At 48.6% G+C, this 19,587-nt stretch overlaps 1 long non-coding RNA gene across 1 annotated transcript in view; it reads left to right on the top strand.

Moving 5' to 3' along the window:
* The window catches only part of LOC117282734, a 108,765-nt gene extending 89,262 nt beyond the window's left edge, over window positions 1-19,503 (top strand). Inside the window, exon 3 of the long non-coding RNA XR_004513581.1 lies at window positions 19,395-19,503. This is a non-coding gene — a long non-coding RNA (uncharacterized LOC117282734). The remainder of the gene's footprint in view (window positions 1-19,394) is intronic.
* Window positions 19,504-19,587: the final 84 nt, after the last annotated feature.

A 19,587-nucleotide genomic window follows, 5' to 3' on the forward strand; every position in this document is an offset into this window, starting at 1 on the left:
ACCGACTATAAAACGCTGCTCCTCATTGTTGCATGCGCAGCCATCAGCACGGACCCCCGCAGAAAACACCGCTTTCCAGCCAGTTCACTGGCGCTGGCCGCTGACTACCAACGGTTGTTGTTGTCTCGTTTGTTTCCCGGCAGTTGCCTAGCAACGGGTCTATACGCCACAATATTGCAACTCCGTTCCCTCTCAGTATTCAGTACCATCCTCTAGTTCGCAGCCGCAGGTTCTGAGATGCTTGTAGCGTCATTTCTACAAACGGAGAAAACTAACGCATAAACTAACTCGCTAACAGGTGCATGGTACAACACAGAACCCCATCCTGCGCTGTCCCTTGATGTTCCAACCAACATGCCGTGCGCATAACCTAACTTCAAGGCGCTGCGGAAGCAAATGCTCGCCTCCAACGTGCAACCTGCGCAGGCTCAGTTACTCAACGCAGCTCTGAAATACCCGCACGTCACACAATTGAAGCTGACGTGGGGACTGAAGAGTGATATAATGCGGTGTATTCCTTTGAAAGTCAACCGACGTTTCGGAGGAACACGTCGCCTCGTAGGAAACCCGCGTGAAAGCAGGTGGCAAGCAGATCAGGCGTAGATAGATAGTAATAGATTCCTATGAAAGTGAAATTATACCTGGAATTAGAAATGCATGGTACACAAGTCCCTCGCGACAGATGCCACGTGATTTTATTCAGACCAGTTAACTGCTGCAGGGTGCGACTGAACGAAAAAAAAATGCTGATGTCAGTAAAAATATTTCAGCTTCACATGTGTTATCAGTTTCAGAAGGGGCGCGCGGAAGCGTAGTTGGTTGAGGCACTATGCTACAAGCCGGAAGGTCGCGGGTTCGATACCCGATAAGGTCATCGCTCAGTCGGTATAGCGACTGGCTAAGGGCTCGACGGCCGAGGGGTAGGAGTTCGAGTCCCGGTAGGGATAAGATATTTCTCTTCTCCACGACGTTCAGACCGGTTCTGGAGGCCCACCCAACTTCTTATCTAATGGGTACCGGGGGCAAAGCGGCTGAGGCTTGAAGCTAACCACTCATATGCAGCTGGTGCCGAGGTCAAGAAAACGTGGGTTTATACATCAACTCCCCCATACGCCTTCATGGCGTAGCGCTTAATTAATTAAGCACAGAGATAACTTTACCTCTACTACTACTACTAATAATAATAATAATAATGTGTTTTATGCAGTGGTACTAACTTCGCCGACAAGCGGCGGTCGCTCGGTCGGTATAGTTCCCTTTCGGACTACAGACCACGGAGTTAGTGCAGCTTATTGGTTGTTTCCTATATAATGACAGTTTATCATGCGCATGCGTAATGGATTGCAGAGAATTCATGAATGGGGAAGGCCACCGTATTTTTGCTTACTGTTTTACCATGTTCTTGGCGGGTCCAGGGAAAACCAAGAATACCCTCGGTTCGGCCGGCCTTTAGTCACAGAACTGAGTCCTAGGTTAGCCACTGAAGCTGGACACGAACTGAGCCACTTTTGTGCCTAGGGAACGAGGCAGGTTTACATTCGTATGGCGGGGCCTGCTGCGGTCCATTAGCGCCTGCCGTCTGTCAGCCCGCTGCTGTGAACGCGCCAGTGTGCCAGGCGAACTCGAGTGTTTGTTGTTACTGCTAATGCGATCTCTGTCATGTAGAAGGCAACGTCTCCCTGGGAAAGAGAAGGCTAGGAAGACCAAGACGTAGGTGGGAAGATAATATGAAAATTGATCTTAGAGAGACAGGATGGGGAGGTAAGGCTGAATTTCTCTGTAGTTTCTAAAGGCTTCTGACGATGGTGTATAACACTCAGAATTACTGGGTTTTTGGACTAGAAACTAGAGAACACGACGTTTCGGAAACTGGATCTGTTTCCGTCCTCGGGTGACGGGGTGGGGGACACGTACTCTGTTGGGTCCCTCAGAAAGACCTAACCTCATTCACGGAACAACCCCTGTCAGATTCACCACAGCTATTTAATTACCTGAGACCAGCTAATTCGGAGGGAGGTAACAGGAGATTTTGCATTAAAGACTGTGATAAATCACGAACCTTCCAGGAACTAGGATACAAAGGAAGGTATACATTTATGTTGCATAAGGATTATGACCACAAGGTTTCACTTGCAAAAGAAATCTCTGGTCGTGTGCCTCAAGGGACTGGCACGAAGGCGAAGCGACATGCGGTAAACAGCCAGTCGTAAAGCAACTCTTACTCTCTGACTCCGGCATGGGTTATCCAGTGACTGAGCTTAGCTCTTTCTAAGGGACCCAACAGAGTAGGTGTGCCCTCCATCACCTATGGACGGAAACAGATCCAGTTTCCGAAACGTCGTGTTTTCTAGGTTCTAGAATACCGGACGACGGACAAAGTCAGAACAAACCCGATAATTCTGAATTCCTCTGGCCCAGTACAGCTACCAGTGGAGGGCTCTTGTGGACACTTCGGGCTCCATGAAATGTTGGGAAGTTCTTCAGTAGTGGTCTCTTTCCCACCAATATCCTGTCTGCATTGCCGTTTGTCACGGTGCAGAAACATGGCCAGGACACCCTGCATAGCGAATGGTCCAACCGGCGGCGGTGCTTGTTGCCTGCCCAGTCGCGTCCTTGTGGCTCCCTGAGTGTGCATGAAGGCCACGACAGATTGGATTCGGAAGAAAACTCTTGGTTTCCTGGTGGCGCGCCTTGCCGTCCACAACACATACATTCAGTGGCCTCACGTGTGTGGTCACTTGCATCACAAATGAGAATTTTCATGGTTTCATCTGGGCCCTCCCTCCATGACATCATCACCCTTCTGGACGCATCCGGTTCAGCAACAAGAGGCATTCAAAACGCACCGAACTGCGAGCGGCATAGTCCTTACTAAGGCAGTTCAAGACATGTCACAAGGCTGTATCCTGAGCCACTTGACTCCAGACCACACTTTCAAACCTTATGTCTTTAAGATCTACTTTAATATTATCCTCCCCACTGTGCCTAGATGACCGGAGTTGTCTCAAGCTTCGAGGTTACTGGTCAGACTTGTGTGTACAATATACTGAAACTGAATGTAAATTCTTGCTCTCCATTTAAACTTTAAATTCATTTTAATATTATATCATTTAGGGAGCACGCAGTAGCATAGTTGGTCACGGAACTTATGCTACAAGCCGAAGGGTCGCGGTTTCGATTCCTCATGTCATTGGATTTTTTTTAACTTGACCTAATCCTTCGCACTGTGGCCCTCAGCCTCTAACAGAAACAAGTACCAGGAATCTCCCTGGGGGTAAAGAGCGGTCGGCGCCATCTGTGAGCCGATTATCTAGAGAAACTGTTGGAGCCTCGACGTCTCACAAGCATATGGGTCTCCACGGCCTGTTACAGGGATAGGATAACAGAGAGGAAGATGGGACTATGAAGGGCTGCAGATTATTTAACAATTCAAGGCTTCGTTCCATAACCTGGTTCAGCCATCATGTAAGATCCAGTTTGCCCTCCTACCTGGTGGCGTCTGGTAGATAATGGCTCCTGCGTCGGGATGCATCGTCGCGACGCTCACAGACCGTCCCTCCTCCAGCGTACAGCTAGGCCGCTGCACTCCGAACTTCTGTGGCCTTGTCTTTCTGCGACGTTGAGAAGGCAAGGCCGAAACGCGTTTTCACTGCTAGACGCAAAAGATGCGGAAGGGCCACCAAGCAACACAAATCACACGCCCACAGATACCGTGTCGTGATCACCATAACCTGAAGTCACAATTTTGGAAAGAAACTCAAAAACAAATGCTTGGAAAATGTTTGAACCGCCCGGAGTCGAGACTCGCTACGTGCCCGGTTCGCTCGCCGTCTTGCGTTGACTGAACTTTCAATCCGAGACAATGACCCACTTCTGCGAAGCATGCCTGAGGAGGGGGGCGGTGGGGTGAGGAGGGTGGAATGGGGTGGGGGAGGGAAACTGGGCTACATTACAGGCCGCGATTAGTTTTATTTGCGTCACAGTTACCATTAACGCTTATATGTGTGACAGGTTGCACTGCTCGTGCCGACGAGGGCTAGCTTGTTCGCGGTATTACGTCTGACGACTTAGTGATGTAAGGGTTCCCCGGAGAGAACAGGTCTGCCATACGCACCGGACAGCCGCCCTTTACCTGGAGGAAGATTCCTGGTACTCTTCTGTTAGAGGCAGGGTCAATTGGTTTAATTTGGCACACCGCTTCTCACGAGAACTCAGATCCGTGGAGTTAGTTTGTTATTTCGTTAATTCTGTCATAGCAATGGCGACTGCCGTTGGCATTTCACACGGGGCACGGATGTCTGTGTAGGTAGCGGCCTTGCGACAGGCTGATCCCCCGTCCAGGCGACTAGACACACTGGAGAACGGTGGGCCTTTGACAGAATGATGCTAATTGCATTACCGGTGTTTTCTGTTGGTAATCATGGCGGTAACAACTCGTTACTAACGCAATGCCTAACATGCGGAGACTTGGGGAACCCTCCGTGTCTGGAGCCTACCCAGCGGGTTCCGGGGGGAGGAGGGAAGGGGAAGATAAGGTAGAGTAGAAATAGAAAAAAGGAAATAAGAGGAAAGGAGTAGGAAAAGATGGAAAGAAAGAATAGGTGTAAGGAGAAAATGAGAATGAGGAAGAGAAGGTGGAACAGGAAAAGAAAGGAGAAAGGATTGAGTGGAAGAAGGGGACGAATGAAAGGAAGAGGAAGAGAAAAGAAGGAAATCGAGGAGAGGAAGAAGAAACAGGCGAAGAAGATAATGAGGACGAGGAGATGAAGTACTGGGAGAAATGAGGAAAGAATAGGAAAAGAGAAGGAATGGGTAAAGGAAAAAGGAATAGCAGGAGGAGGTGGAGAAGAGGAAAATGAGGAATGGAATAAAAGAAGGGACAGGAGAAGAAAGAAAGAAACACATAGGATGAGCAATTCAATTAGAAGAAAGGGAAAGGAATGAAAGATGGAGGATGATAACAAGATGTAGAAGGAATGAACGATAAAGGAGGAGAATGTGGAAATGAGAAAGCGAAGATGAAAGAGAGCCCCTCTCTCTGATCTCGCGCGTTCGAAAGCGATGTGACGGCAGCTTGGGGCTTGGACACAGGGGAGTTGACCGACGGTGTACGCCGGGACACGGGGATTTATCATGTCTTTCCTCAGACCTTCCAAGGCAATTCCAGTATAGTACTTCAAAGTAGGCCACGACCGCTCCCATCCGTATTCTGTACCAACGGACGCTGTATGGGAGGGGCTGAGTTACTTGTACCGTCCAGAAAGGAGCCATATCCGGAGAGACAAGAATGGCACTAGCACAGGCCTGAGGATGTTCTCCTAAATATGGGTCAGTGCCGAGAATTGGGGCGCCGTGCAGAGGCGGCGCTGCAAGGATTGTGACGTCAGTGAGCGGATGTAGGTCAAGATCCGCCCCACTGTTCTGTTGCGCTTAGAGCACACAGACTTGTAACTGCATTTGAAGAAAAACAGTTCACGGTCTCGCGATCCACCTGCATCGTCTTATGAAGGTATATTCCGCGGTTTCTTCTTAATTGTAGTGCGACTGGATCAGGCACTATGCTACAAGCCGGAAGGTCGCGGGTTCGATTGCCAGTTAGATCACTGAATTTTTCAATTGACCTAATCCTTCCAGCCGCACTATGACCTTGGGGTCGACTCAGCCTCTAACAGAAATTAGTACCAGGAAACTTCCTGGGGTTAAGCGGCGGCCAGCGCGTAAGGCTAGCAACCTTACTGCCATCTGTGAGCCGACTGTCTAGAAAATGTGGAAGCCTCGACGTCTCACAGACCTGTGGGCTACGAGGTATAGTTTTATCTTTTAGTAGGAAGATCACTGACTGACTATCCTCACTGCGGTTTTATGGGTTGTAACACCGTGTAGTTTGCAGGGAACCCGACGTTTCGGGGTAGATACTGCCCCCATCTTCAGGATCGAAAAGTAACCAGAGCAAGAAACTAGCAGAATCAGGCGTCCAGTTGAGCAGACACTGCCTCAGTTCCTCCAGCACCGAAAGGTGCCCTACAGCCGTTTCCTTCCGAATCCTTTCCAGTAATTCATTATCATAAAATCACTCGGCGTAATATAAAGAAAAGTGTGAGATTGTGGCAGTTGGCAGAAAGAATTGAAATGACAGGAAATTCTCAGTTGCCCAGGCTCGTCGTTCTGTGTTCGTGATGATGTTGCTGTCTCTGCCAGAAGTTTCCATGCGAACTGTTTCGGGCTCTGTATCGCCCGAAGCGAACTGCAGGCTCCCCGTTTCGGATGGGTCCCTCGTCAGTTTCGCTGTTTCTGCAGGAGCTCCCTTCGTGTGCAGCAAACCTGCCAGCCTCTCTCCGATCCCATGTGCAAAGCCTAACTAACTGGAGCCGAGCTCTTCTCGAAAAGCCGCCAGTTGTGCAGCTACTCAAGAATTTCCCAGCATTTCATGGAACCCGAAGGTTCATTGCAGTGTTCACAAAGAGCCCTCCACTGGTCCCTGTCCTGAGTCAGCTGAATCAGTCCATACCATCCCATCCTATCTCTCTAAGGTCCATTTTAATATTATCCACCAGCATCCTATATGCATTCCTCTTCTCCTGCATTAGTGCCCATCTCATGCACCTTGACTTAAGCATTCTAATTATTTTGGCGAAGGGTATACACTGACCACTTATACACACGACTCGCAACTGCAAGCAATTACAGCGCCACCGCTAGTCTCCACAATTCACAAATCACCACAGCGCCCGCTAAGCCCTTTCCAGTTGGCTTCACCAGCCGTTCCCTGGTAACAGCTTCCAACAATGGAGACTCTTCAGCTTCACGCGCTCAGGCCCACTCTTCACAGCCTCCATTACAGAACTGGCTCTCAATTTTGTCCCTTGCCTGTAACATCTCGGCACGGACATCGTAGAAACATCTCTCCTCGTTGTAGTAGTTCAATTATTTATCTTGGGAACATTTTTGTTTTCGAAGCCATTATTCAGCAACGGCTCTTGTATATTTCCTTATCTCACGGTCGTTGCCCAGCAGTGGGTCTACATGTTACAGTATCTTTTCATTACCAGAGCAAATCGGATTTTGCTAGGAATATGCACGCGTTTCAGTGATGTACCATTTTGATGTGTAGATGCCCGTACTTTTGTTAAGAAAAACCGAAAAGTGTTTACAATTTGATAACATTCTGGTAATGAAGCACAGGCTTTGTTTTATGCATTTCATGGCGAATTTTGAAAAAAAAAATGTGTTATTGACATAGAATTTTGCCTGTGGTTCTGTATGAGTGTGAAACTTGGTCTCTGACATTAATGGAGGAGGTTGGAAAGAAAACTGCATAATGAGGAGCTTCATAACTTGTACTCTTCCCCAAGTATAATTAGAGTGATCAAGTCAAGGAGAATGAGATGGGAAGGGCATGTAGCACAAATGGGGGAGAATAGGAATGCATATGGGATATTGGTGGGGAAGCCAGAAGGAAAGAGACCACTGAGAAGACCAAGACGTAGGTGGGTGGGCAATATTAAAATGGACCTTAGAGAGATAGGATGGGGTGGTATGGATTAGATTCATCTGACTCAGGATAGGGACCAGTGGAGGACGGTCCCTGAGCAACTGCACAACTCGCGGCTTCTCAAGAAGGGCTCAGCTCCATGAGTGACATAACAGACGGGCGGTGTAGGGCGACAAATTGATTAGCTGTGAGACGGAAGGACAGACCACTCGTACCTGCGCGATGCGCGTGGCACTGCGCAGTTTGAACTCGGCGAGGTTCACGTTCTTTGCTTACATCACACGAGAGAGAAAGACAGAGGGGGGGGGGTTAATTTTACCCTCAACTCTCGTTCCTCGAATGATCGTCCGAAATGAGACAAAGAGCAGTTCGCATTTGGCGTTCGTCTCCGGCGGCGGTTGTTCCTCTCGAAGTTTCCGAGTGTGGCGGGTACGCAGTTACATCACTGCGTCGCGTTTTGGGCTTACAGGAAAATCCCCATAAAATGGTCTCTACTTCCTCATCTGACCTCCCGTCTGTCTGTCTGTCTGTTCCTGGCTACAACAGAGAATTATGACAGTGTTTCATATGAAGAAAGCAGTCTTCTGGGATTTGGCACCGTGTATATGTGGTGTTAACCGACGTNTTTATATATTCGTACTAAGCTCCTATCCCCGGAACATAGTTAAAAAGATGTTGCTGAAAATTTACTTCAAATTTTGCGTTCAGACATGATACCAATTCGCTCAGTTTTCAGGAAACCTGAAGAAATTAGAATTAAACATTAAAATGAAACTGAACTGACTCGTGACCGTGTTGCGTTCTACACTTGAATCACATAGGTGTTTCTTTCGATTCTCAGCAAGGACACCGCCTATGCTGAATGAGTTTTTTTATGATGTCTCAGTTCCTCCAGAAAAACAAATGCCGAGATGTTGCCAAAATTATGCCACAACCACTTCCTTCTAAATACTTGCCAATTCATTATTTAACAGCCAACCTACCTGTCCACGTCACCAATAATCCTATACGTATACAGGAACTGAAACCTTTGTAAAATAAACCGCACACAAAGAAAATTGTGTGGGCTAGCCTCTTTTGAGTTTGGCGGTGTTAAGCGTTCGGGTACGTTTACTAGACGTAACTTCAGGAATTTGGGGGGTTCATTCTGCTCACGAAGCCGGTCACGTTTCCCCCGTAACTCTGCGTGCAGTCTAATGACCTCAAACCCTGCGGTATGTCCATTTCTGTAGCAAAGGGGCCGTGCTCTAGTAACGTCAGTCTTGTGAAATCGTTTATCGCTGTTGTAAAATACTGTGACATGACGCTTGAAGGCCGGATTAATTGAAACAGAGGAGATGTCCATGGTTATAAAGGAAGAGCGCTGAGGTTTGGTAGTGCTGTGTGCTGTTGAGCTCTGCAAGGGAGGCCGAGAAGAGACGGCGATCCAGTTCAGTTGAGGGGATAGCTGGCAGGCAGTTCTGAACCAGAGTCGGCGAAGGAAGGGCCTGAGCGCGGGAAGATGAAGAATCTCCAATGTTAGAAGCCGTTGCCAGGGAACCCCTGGTTAAGACACAGCAGGCTGGAAAAGGTTTAGCGGTTGCTGTGGAGAACTGTAAAGCGTGGAAGTCAGCGGTAGCGCTGTGAATTACTTGTAGTTCTAAGTCGTGAGAGTATTAAGTGCAATCAGTCCAATCAGCCAATCTATCTATCTATGTCTCTACAGTCCTTTTGTCGGGCCTTGGCCGCTTTTTCGCGTTCTTAATCCTATACACAGTCGGTAGGACTCCTTGGACTGGGGATCAGCCAGTCGCAAAGCCGCTACCTACATACATAACAAAAAACAGAATAAACACAGACATCCATGTCTCGAGTGGGATTCGAACCCACAATCTCAGCGTTCGAGCGAGCGAAGACAGTTCATGCGTTAGACCGCGAGGCCACTGTGATCATGCCCCGTCCAATAGTCAACCCTTGATAATCTGGATTAATGAAACAAAATGATAGCCCTAAAAGACAAGAACGAACTTACACAACAAATAAATAGAAAAATTAATAATATAAGTATTGCTTAAGAAAATAAGTAACAAAACATCACTTTAACAATTTCTTCCTCTGCCAGAAGCTGAACTCCAGGGTCTCCTTCATCCAGCTGAAGCCAATCCTGGGTATATTTGCTTGCGGGGGTTCAGTCTCTCCAGCTGCCCTCAACTCAGCCTGAAAGTCCTCTTGCTCCTAAATCCCACGTATCTTTTAAAAGTATGTACTCACCTGTGAGCAGGATTCTTCTTATTTCGATCCGGATTAACTGTACCCGGTGTAGCGAGGGTTTACTGTAAGGATCTGGTTTATTTGTGCCGTGTGAATGCAGGTACAGCAGAAACTTCTTGACGCATTTGTTGCGTAATGCCAAGAGCGGACACTGGCGCTGTAACGGTACTGCAACTGCTCTCTCTGTCTCTCCCTGCCTCCGGTACAGCATTGCATTGTAATGAACGCCTCATGACATGAGTCTGTACCGTGAATCACATAAGCACAGCCATGACAGCGCCAGGTCCAAAGGCAGACCCTAAACGTAGTTTGTCTAATCCAGTCTGCTGCCTTAAACGGTCGGACATCAAGTGTACTTGAGTGCCGTCTCCTGTCTATCAAAATATGTTCAATTTGATTGTGCATCTTCCCATCAGGAGATGTCCAAGTACATTTATGAATGTTATGCTGTGTACTTTTGACGATCAGGTTTTTGGATGTGACAAAGTTTACTACTCTAACTCCATTATCATTACTATTATCACGCAAACTCTCATTCCCAATCGTTGGTTTGAAAATGTCTTCCCTCCCTAGTTTGGCACTGAAATCTCCTAGCAAAATTTTCATAGGGTACTTTGGGAATTTATCAAATACATGTTCCAGTTCTTCACAGAATCTATCCTTCATGTCATCAATTTTATCTTCTGTTGGGGCGTGAACATTCATAACAATGATATCACACCAGCGACCTTTTAGTATTATATATGATATCCTATCACTAACGAATTCTACCCTCTTAACTGCTGATACGATTCTCTTATGTACAAAAAAATCTGTACCTAATTCACGATTTTCATTCGCCTTTCCNCAGAAAAACGTATAGGCTCCTGCTGGTGCGATGCCACCTCCATCCCATCTGACCTGTACTCCCGCTAAATCTAACTTATATTTTGAGATTTCTTCTGCCACTGCCCTGAGCGAACTTGCCCGATACATGCTTCTAACATTCCACGTGCCAAATATCTCATATCCATTTTCTTTAGCTTAGGTTCTTTATCCAGAGGATCTGTCCAAGTCCAAGGCTTTGTGTTCATTTTCATAACAAAGCAATATTTTATGGCGAGGAGTTGCCTGCCCCACGCCCAACCCCCAAGCTGGAGGACCACCCCTTCTCGGCTGTCCGCGACGCTTATTCAATATATTCGCAGCTACCCTCCATATATGGAGGGCGTCTCCATCCGCAACCTGAGGACACGCCATGCCGTGGTGACAAGGGGCCCATCCACGCGAAACTAAAATTACAGACGAATCAAGGAAATTTAAAAGGACGAATTTTGTTTAAATTTCGGCTCCTGTGATATCTGAATCGTGTCTTTACGGGCACCAGCACGCCCGCTGTTCAGCACGTTTGGATACACGCACGCACACGCCACTTTATCCATGTCAAGAATTTGTCGCCCCTTTTCCTCAGTTACCCGAAAAGACTGGCCCCGTACGTTGCCATCTCGGCGGACGGCAGGTCATGGATATCCGTTGTCCTTGACTGCTGATGACCCCAGCCCTCAGAACTGAAAATCCGTCGGTCTGTGGCCATTTGTCTGCATAGTAACCTGTTTTACAGTTTCAAGCTCTAGGGTGACCTGATCCCCCATGTAAGGGACGTTAACTGTAGGCCCAAGGCGAGTCAGAAACGTACGCGTCGGTGCGGGGCTTGGTGACAGCCGGAAGGACGTAACACTTGTACTGTGTGTACACATTCCACAGAATGGAGAACGCTGAAGTGGAATTCCTCAGCGTTTGCTGTTTTCTTCTAATTTCGCATATGTAATCCAAAATGTGCAAGTTCGTTATATCACGCTACACGCTGAGGCCTTCAGGTACTGTAAGCGAAGGAGACCGACAGCGAAGCAAAGCAGGATGAAGTTCAGTGCTCACACCGACATGACGTGCAGACGTGAATGTGCTGGCACGTCGGCCACTATGTGCAATGAGAATTGGCAGGGGAAACCGAAGTACTCTGAGTAACTTTGTCCGCCAGAGACCCCATAGGACCTGACCTGGGATCGAAGCCGGGGGCCGCCGCGGTGGGAAGCCTGAGATATGGCAGGGCCTCCTCTGGTGCTGAACTGCTGCTCCTGAGGATTGCGTCGCAGGAGAAACACAATGCAGAACTTGTAAAAGTACAGAGATCTGATGCGTCGCAGTTTATTTTTGCGCCGTTTGAAAGTAACTATAACTTTAAGTGCTGTCTGTATTCTTGCAAGTGTGACAGCCGCCACAGCGCGAGTGTCAATGTATCTCGATTCTCTGAAAGTTGGCGATTATTCTTGTTTCGCCGAGAATTTGGGCCCGGTATACACTTTTGGCCTTCAGATTACTGGCTATCACTTATTGAGGTATTTTACTAGGGGAAGAGTCGCTGCTTATTGTGACAACAAAAGCAACACACAAATACACTGTGTGGGCATAATGCAGTGTTTTAATATGTTGAAGCAAGTGGTACACATAGTAACCATTATGCTGTAAAGGGTTAATCTTCATTGTTCAAACTCATTGAGCAGTAGCGGTGAGGGTTGAGAAGCTGGGGACACTCACCAGACGTAGACCCAGTCTTCAGGGACAGAGAAACCTCGTGGTCCCGTCTGAACGGTTAGCTAGCCGCTCAGAGGCCGTAACGGGAAAGTACTTCAACAAAAAGGAAATTAGGCACTACGACAATGCATTAAGACGTATGGGGGACATTAACACGGCATTTGGTGGAGCTGGATGGTCAGCATCACGCTCTGGCCACTTTAACTCCCGTTACTATCACTGTCGCAGATAAGATGCTGGGCATTTGCAGGAACAGTGGGCGGGGAACAGGCACATTGCACACCTGAGCGATACAGTAAAACTGTAATGGTCCTTCTGCTCATTTAACGAAGCACAGCATGTAGGGAAGTGGAGGTGTAGATCCATGTATTCTTATGCTTGGCACTGGATGGATGTGAGCGGTCAGTTTCACGCTATGCTCGCTTGATCCCCAGAAGTAACCCTCGTAACAACAGGATGAGTTCCAGAGCTAGTCCGGGACGTGTGGAGGAAAGTCCTGTTGCCCCTGCCGGGAATCAAACCCCCATTCCTCCGTCGTCCGGCCCGTCGCTCTACCGACTGAGCTATCCCGGCTCGTAAACACTACACTACAATGTAATGTACAGAGTGATTCTAAATTATTGCCGGAGTTTTCGACATTAATTTAGAATCGCATTGTAGTGTTAAATGGCTGCGAGAGATAGAAACTGCAATCACTGGTACCAGCGGAAGTCTCATATGCTAAGCATAGTGTCATTACACTAATATAGTACACACCTATAGCATCTTGGAGATTGTTCTTTGGGGCGGGCGGATGGGAATATACATGTGATTCTAAATTGTTGTCGGGGTTTCAAACAATAATTTAGAATCACTCTGCTATAAGGAGAATTGCAAGATGTAAGGAAGGTCATCCGAGAAAGTTCGATTTGCATATTCCAAGAACATTACTGCAGTGTAAATGCATCTCCAGTTTAAATACAGGGTCACGTGACGAGAATGATGGCTTCTAGTTCGGATGACTGGATTTATTAACACTTTCGATACAACCTCTTTTAATTACACTTAATTACAGCGCCATCGCTGATTTACATACTCTTCATAATCCACTGTTACACGCACACTAGGATTCCCAGTCTTCACTAGTTGTCTCCTGGCAACAGATCTCGACACAGAAACTGTAACGGTCTCACTGGATCACACACTCCCAGTATTACACATAAACACAGTCTTCAAATCAAACTTTACGTCTTCACGTGGAGGCGACGAACTTCCCGTGATTATCGTCCGCTGAGAACCCTCCCACTGTTACTTAAACACTTAATCAGTTAAACACACACTCAAATACTCTGGAACGGTCATTGGTTACTCCTGGACTCTCGTTATATAGCCTCAGCACTGACCACGCACAGAAAACAGCCTCTGTTGTTGGAGTGGAGTGTTTACCGCGACGTTGCATAGCAACGGTCGCGGCACGGACTCCATAGAAAGCCAGTCGCGTGGCAGCCATCTCGCCAGGCTATTAGCGCGCTGACATTCATCCTATTGTTGAGGGAGCTAACGCGACTGAAGGTTGTTTACAGGTCGTTGCATAGAAACGTTCTGGCCATCCACGTTGCAATTGGTTTGGGTACAAGCGTCCCGCTGTTCTCCTACATCTCTTTGCAGAACATCCTGTTACCTTGTCTTCAGTACTGTTTTGTCGGGCGTGCTGTTTTCTCACAGGGGACAACATGGCGTGCTGTCGTGGCACTTAACACGTGATTACGAAACACAGCGTACCTTTCATTGACTCTTACAGAAAATGAAGTTCAGTTGGTCGACTGTGTTGATCCCAGTTTTATTGAGGGGGCCAACCGTGAGCGGGAAGTGTTGGTGAGCCGTACCTTGGGCCAGTCGATCCACGTCTCCGCGTCCCTGTGGCCTGGTTCCTTAGAATCTGCACATGTTACCATCTATTCTTGGTCAGTGCCTACCCAAGTACCACTTTGTCCACCATAAATCCCACATGATCTGACCCGGTCTCGAACTCGGGCCGCCGCGGTACGGGCCTATCGGCCATTACTATGAAGTTTACTCACCACGCTTTTGGATTGTTGTCTTGGTCTTGTGACGCAATCACCCTACGGACATGATAAAATGTAAAGGTATCCCTGTTCCAGGCCGTGGAGGCCCTTAGGGTTGTGAGATGTTGAGGCTCCCACACTTTCTCTGGACAGTCGGCTCAGAGATGGCGGTGAGGTTGTCAGGCCGACCGCCCTTTACCCCACGGGAACATTCCTGGTACTCATTTCTGTTAGAGGCTGAGTCGACGCCCCCAGGACCATAGTGCGGCTTGCGGCATAGGGGCTCAACGAACTACGCTACCGCTTGCCACCACCCACAGAAGAACACTGGAGGGCACATAACATGACTTTCCCCATGATCATTTCCCGATATAATTTATTTTCTTTGTTCGTCAGCGTTTAAGATTTTCCGTGAAATACGCGGTACATTGTGTGTTCGTTACTCGGACCCACTAATTGCGTTTATGAAGAAAACAGTCTTCTGGGATATGGCGCCGTGTTAACCGACGTTTCGGACATTAGTCTATTTGCACCTGCTCACGCTTGTTCTTCGCTTGCGGATTTTCTTCTTTTTTCTTCTACCCTGAAGATGGAGGCGATACTTTCCTCCGAAACGTCGGTTAACACAATATCTACACGGCGCCATATCCAAGAAGACTGCTTTCCTCATAGTCACCGCCGTGAAAACCTCAAATCTTACACAATTGCGTTTATCTCTGAATACTGTGTGATTTCCGAAAATAGTGTTGGAATTCGCGGAGCAAGAATCGTGCAGTGATGTCTAAGGGGGTAAATAATGTTAAACAGTATTCAGACTGGAATACAAATTGTAGTTGTTGTTGCAAGATTGCAGTTTTTGTAGATTGTATCAGAGCTCGTTCGCTTCAAGTTCACTTTCCGACCTAGGCAAAAGAAGCCAGGAATGGATGTCACATTCCTGGGGTGACGTGACTCTGAGGTAACTGACCGGGGCTGCACGCGGCCAGCAGCGAACGCACCAGTAATCGAGCCGTACTCGCTCCGATCTGCGCAACAAAGAAACCTCTTCGGCTCTCAAGGTCGTTTGCGCATGCACTCCGATCAGTTTGTTGCAATCAGACCAACCTTGGCGAACTTCTCTCTGCAGCTTTTTGTCTCACCTCATTTTGCTTCTGTCCACACTGGGGAGCAGGGAGGTGATATTGCTACCTTCAGAACAATAAACATTTCTTTCTGTCGTTATTGTGTACGTGCCATAACCACTGCACGCACTGTTTTCATGACGTCATCCTCCCAGAGGCTAAAGCAAACCGTCAAGGTCGTGATGTTGACTCTGTGGGCAGCTGGAGTGGCCTTGCGCGCCTGGCTAGCGGGCGTTCAACTCTTGCTAGCGGCCACAAGAACAATGTGGCGTCGTGTATAAATACACGCCCTGCCCTCAGATCACTGGATCCAACACAGTAAGCTGCCACCTTGAGGCGACGAGGTGACAGAAGGGCGCTCACGAGTCTGGAGAAGACGGAGCAAGGAATTGGGCGACGAGGTGACAGAAGGGCGCTCACGAGTCTGGAGAAGACGGAGCAGGGAATTGGGCGACGAGGTGACAGAAGGGCGCTCACGAGTCTGGAGAAGACGGAGCAGGGAATTGGGCGACGAGGTGACAGAAGGGCGCTCACGAGTCTGGAGAAGACGGAGCAGGGAATTGGGCGACGAGGTGACAGAAGGGCGCTCACGAGTCTGGAGAAGACGGAGCAGGGAATTGGGCGACGAGGTGACAGAAGGGCGCTCACGAGTCTGGAGAAGACGGAGCAGGGAATTGGGCGACGAGGTGACAGAAGGGCGCTCACGAGTCTGGAGAAGACGGAGCAGGGAATTGGGCGACGAGGTGACAGAAGGGCGCTCACGAGTCTGGAGAAGACGGAGCAGGGAATTGGGCGACGAGGTGACAGAAGGGCGCTCACGAGTCTGGAGAAGACGGAGCAGGGAATTGGGCGACGAGGTGACAGAAGGGCGCTCACGAGTCTGGAGAAGACGGAGCAGGGAATTGGGCGACGAGGTGACAGAAGGGCGCTCACGAGTCTGAAGAAGACGGAGCAGGGAATTGGGGCACATTACGTAATGATGAGCTGCACTGGCTATGTAGCACGAGTGGCGAAACAGGGAATTCAGTGTCTGTCAGTTGTTTCCCTGCAAAGTCCGACACACCTGTCTACAGTTTGTAATACCATGATATACAACATTTGTAAGCAGCACCCTTCAACCTCGATTTCTGTAAACTTTCCTACCCTTCTCACTTCGCCCTGGCTAACCTCAGCAGCTGATATAACTTTTGATAAGCTGGGAAATGGGTGTATTTTTCTTCATATTTCTCTTGATACTCAGTAGCTGCAGAAGCTGATATGAAGTCGTTAAGTAATTTGCTGAAGAACACATTTTGCCCACTTTTCTTAATATTACGAGGGATGATGTCCCTGCTGAGACACAGTACGAGCACCGGGAACGTCAGCACGTTATGGTGTGCTGCACACGTTCCCGCGGCACAGGGCAGGTGCACGCACCTCAGCCTGACAGACGTGTGTGGACAGAACACGCAAATAGAGGAGCAGCAGACAAAAGAGCCCACCTGCTCTCGTACCTTACGTCACTCTGTGCCGTCCGAATGTTCCTGTCGTGTGCATTTTCTTCAAAGCAGTGAAAATGTGAACAGAAATCGTCATCATTGCCTTACTCCCTGATTTCTAATTTCTGAGAAACAGTTGTCCGTTGGGGGCACTATGCTACAAGCCGGAAGGTCGTGGGTTCGATTCCCAATGAGGCCCTAATCCTTCCAGCCGCACTATCACCCTAGGGTCGACTAAGCCTCCAACAGAAATGAGTACCACGAATCTTTCTGCGGGGTAAAGGACGGCCGACACGTAAGGCTGACAGCCTCGCCGCAATCTGTGGATAGTCTAGAAAATGTGGGAGCCACGACGTCTCACAACCCTATGGGTCTCCACAGCCTACTGTGCCTCATAGTTTTGCGTTAGTTCACAAGCCTTACTAGTTCATAAAACTTTGGTTCCTCAGTCGACGGGAAAGCATTTAGATTCTAAAGGCTTCTGACGCTGCTGCGTGACACTGAGAACTATTGGACTTTCGGAATTCGTCCCTCGTCCGGTGTTCTAAAGGATCGACCGTTTCGGAAAGTGGATCTGTTTCCGTCCTCAGGTGAGGGGGCGGGAGACACCTGCCCTGTCGTGTCTCCAACCCCCCTCACCTGAGGTCGGAAAGAGACCCAGTTTCCGAAACATTTTTTCATTACAATACCGGACGAGGGACAAGTCCAAAAACCCAGTAATTCCGAGTAAAGCATTTGTCAGACAAACCTTTCCATTCGGCTTCATTGTTGAGGCGAAATGAAAGCCAGTCTTGTTGCCATGGAAAGAGAACAAAACTGAGGCCTTCCATTGTTTCAGTTGACGCTGCAGCTCGAAGACTGGCATGAAGCTGGATTGGCTTTGGGTGAGGGGTGGAAGTGGAGTGGAGTGGAGTGGAATGGCTGAAGTTCGAGGTTCTCACGGCGCTGAGTAGGACGATGACTGTCAGCTTGGAAGTGTGGTAGATCGTTACCAACGTTTCGGAGGCCCGTACCACCTCAATCTTCAGGGTGAAGATGAAGGCACTAGTTCTCTCCGAAATGTTGAAGACAATCTGCCTCCGAACCCTCAACATGGAGGCAGAAGGTTGCTCCGAATATTTGTTCGCCATTTTCAAATTTGGGCCGCCTCTGTTGTCTAGCGGTCCGAGCTCCTGGCTACAGATCCAGAGGCCCCGGGATCGATTCACGGCCCTGCCAGATTTTCTGAGAAGTAATGGGTCTGGAACGGGGTTCACTCAGCCTCGCGAGGATAACTGAGGAGCTACTTGAATGGAAAAGTAGCGGCTCCGGTCTAGAAAACCGAAATTAAAGGCCGTGGGGATCCGTTGCGCTGACCACGTGACACCCCCTCTCCTCAGAAGTTGGCACTAACTTCGCCGACAAGCGGCGGTCGCTCGGGTCTGTATAGTTCTCTTGCGGACTAAAGGCCACGGAATTTCTTTTAAATAATTTATTCTCTTTCGCTAATGTTGTTAAGTTAAATAAGTTGAAAGGAGCCGATCACAGTGGCCGCACGGTCCAAGGCACGAACCGTCTTCGCCCCTAGAACACACGGATCGTGGGTTCGAATCCCACACGAGGTATGGCTGTCTGTGTGCATTTGTTCTGTGTATGTTGTTCTGTGTGTAGGCAGAGGCATTGCGACGGGCTGATTCCCCGTCCAATGAGATCTATAGACTGTATAGATTGAGAAACTGAAGAAGCGACGAAGGTCCACAAGGAATGTAGGGCCATAGATAGATAGCAATGAGATGGGCGGGACATGTAACACGAAGTAAGCAAATGAGAAATTCTAATAAATTCCTTTTCTCAAAATAATTAAGTGGAAGAGACCAATTTGGAGGTGCGTTAGGAAAACGGGGCATGACGACTGAGTTCGGCTGGGCTGGCTGACAGGGTTTGCGGCGAAGGATTCCGTGGACAGAGGAGACATCTTGAATAACCATCAACTGCCGGAGACCGCGAAATTGTCGAAGGTTCGAAACTTGAAGGATATGTTTAAAAAACGCAGAATGCATTCATTTCCGGTTGTGTCTCACACAGTCTACCTTGCAGGCGCAGTGTTTCCACAACTCTTCGGCAGCTGGCGCCCTTTGCCAACATGATGGATGTTGACCTCTAGCAATTAAGGGAATTTCCCAACCCGGTCAGCATTACAAATATGAACATTTGTGGTCGGTTTGGATGGTGGTCATTACTTCGTGACCATGAATCCCAGTCCGACACCCAGCAAGGACACTGAACAAAGAAGATGGAGCGTTCGGGCCGACGGCCGATCGAATTAGTGGCTCTGCCCACGCTCTCGCTCGTCTCCTGGCCTCGCCGCCTCGCCAGTGGCGTACCGTAGAGTGGGGTCTGCACTTTCATTTCGAAACATCTGCTGACTGTATAATTGAGGTGATGATGGTTGTTGCAGAGGGCTCAACATGCCCTTCAGCGGCGTCCTTCAAACCCTACACCAAACTTCCAGGACTAAGAATCGATGCTGCTTGTTGTAGGATTCATCTCCCGGACACAGGACTAACTGCGAGGTAAGTGTGGGAATGAGTGTCTGTTTGGGTGTGATTGGCGTGAATGTGTTTGAGAGCTCCGAAACACGCGGATGCAAG

Source organism: Cryptotermes secundus, unplaced genomic scaffold (genome assembly GCF_002891405.2).
Source record: "Cryptotermes secundus unplaced genomic scaffold, Csec_1.0 scaffold1851, whole genome shotgun sequence".
Lineage (NCBI taxonomy): Eukaryota > Metazoa > Arthropoda > Insecta > Blattodea > Kalotermitidae > Cryptotermes > Cryptotermes secundus.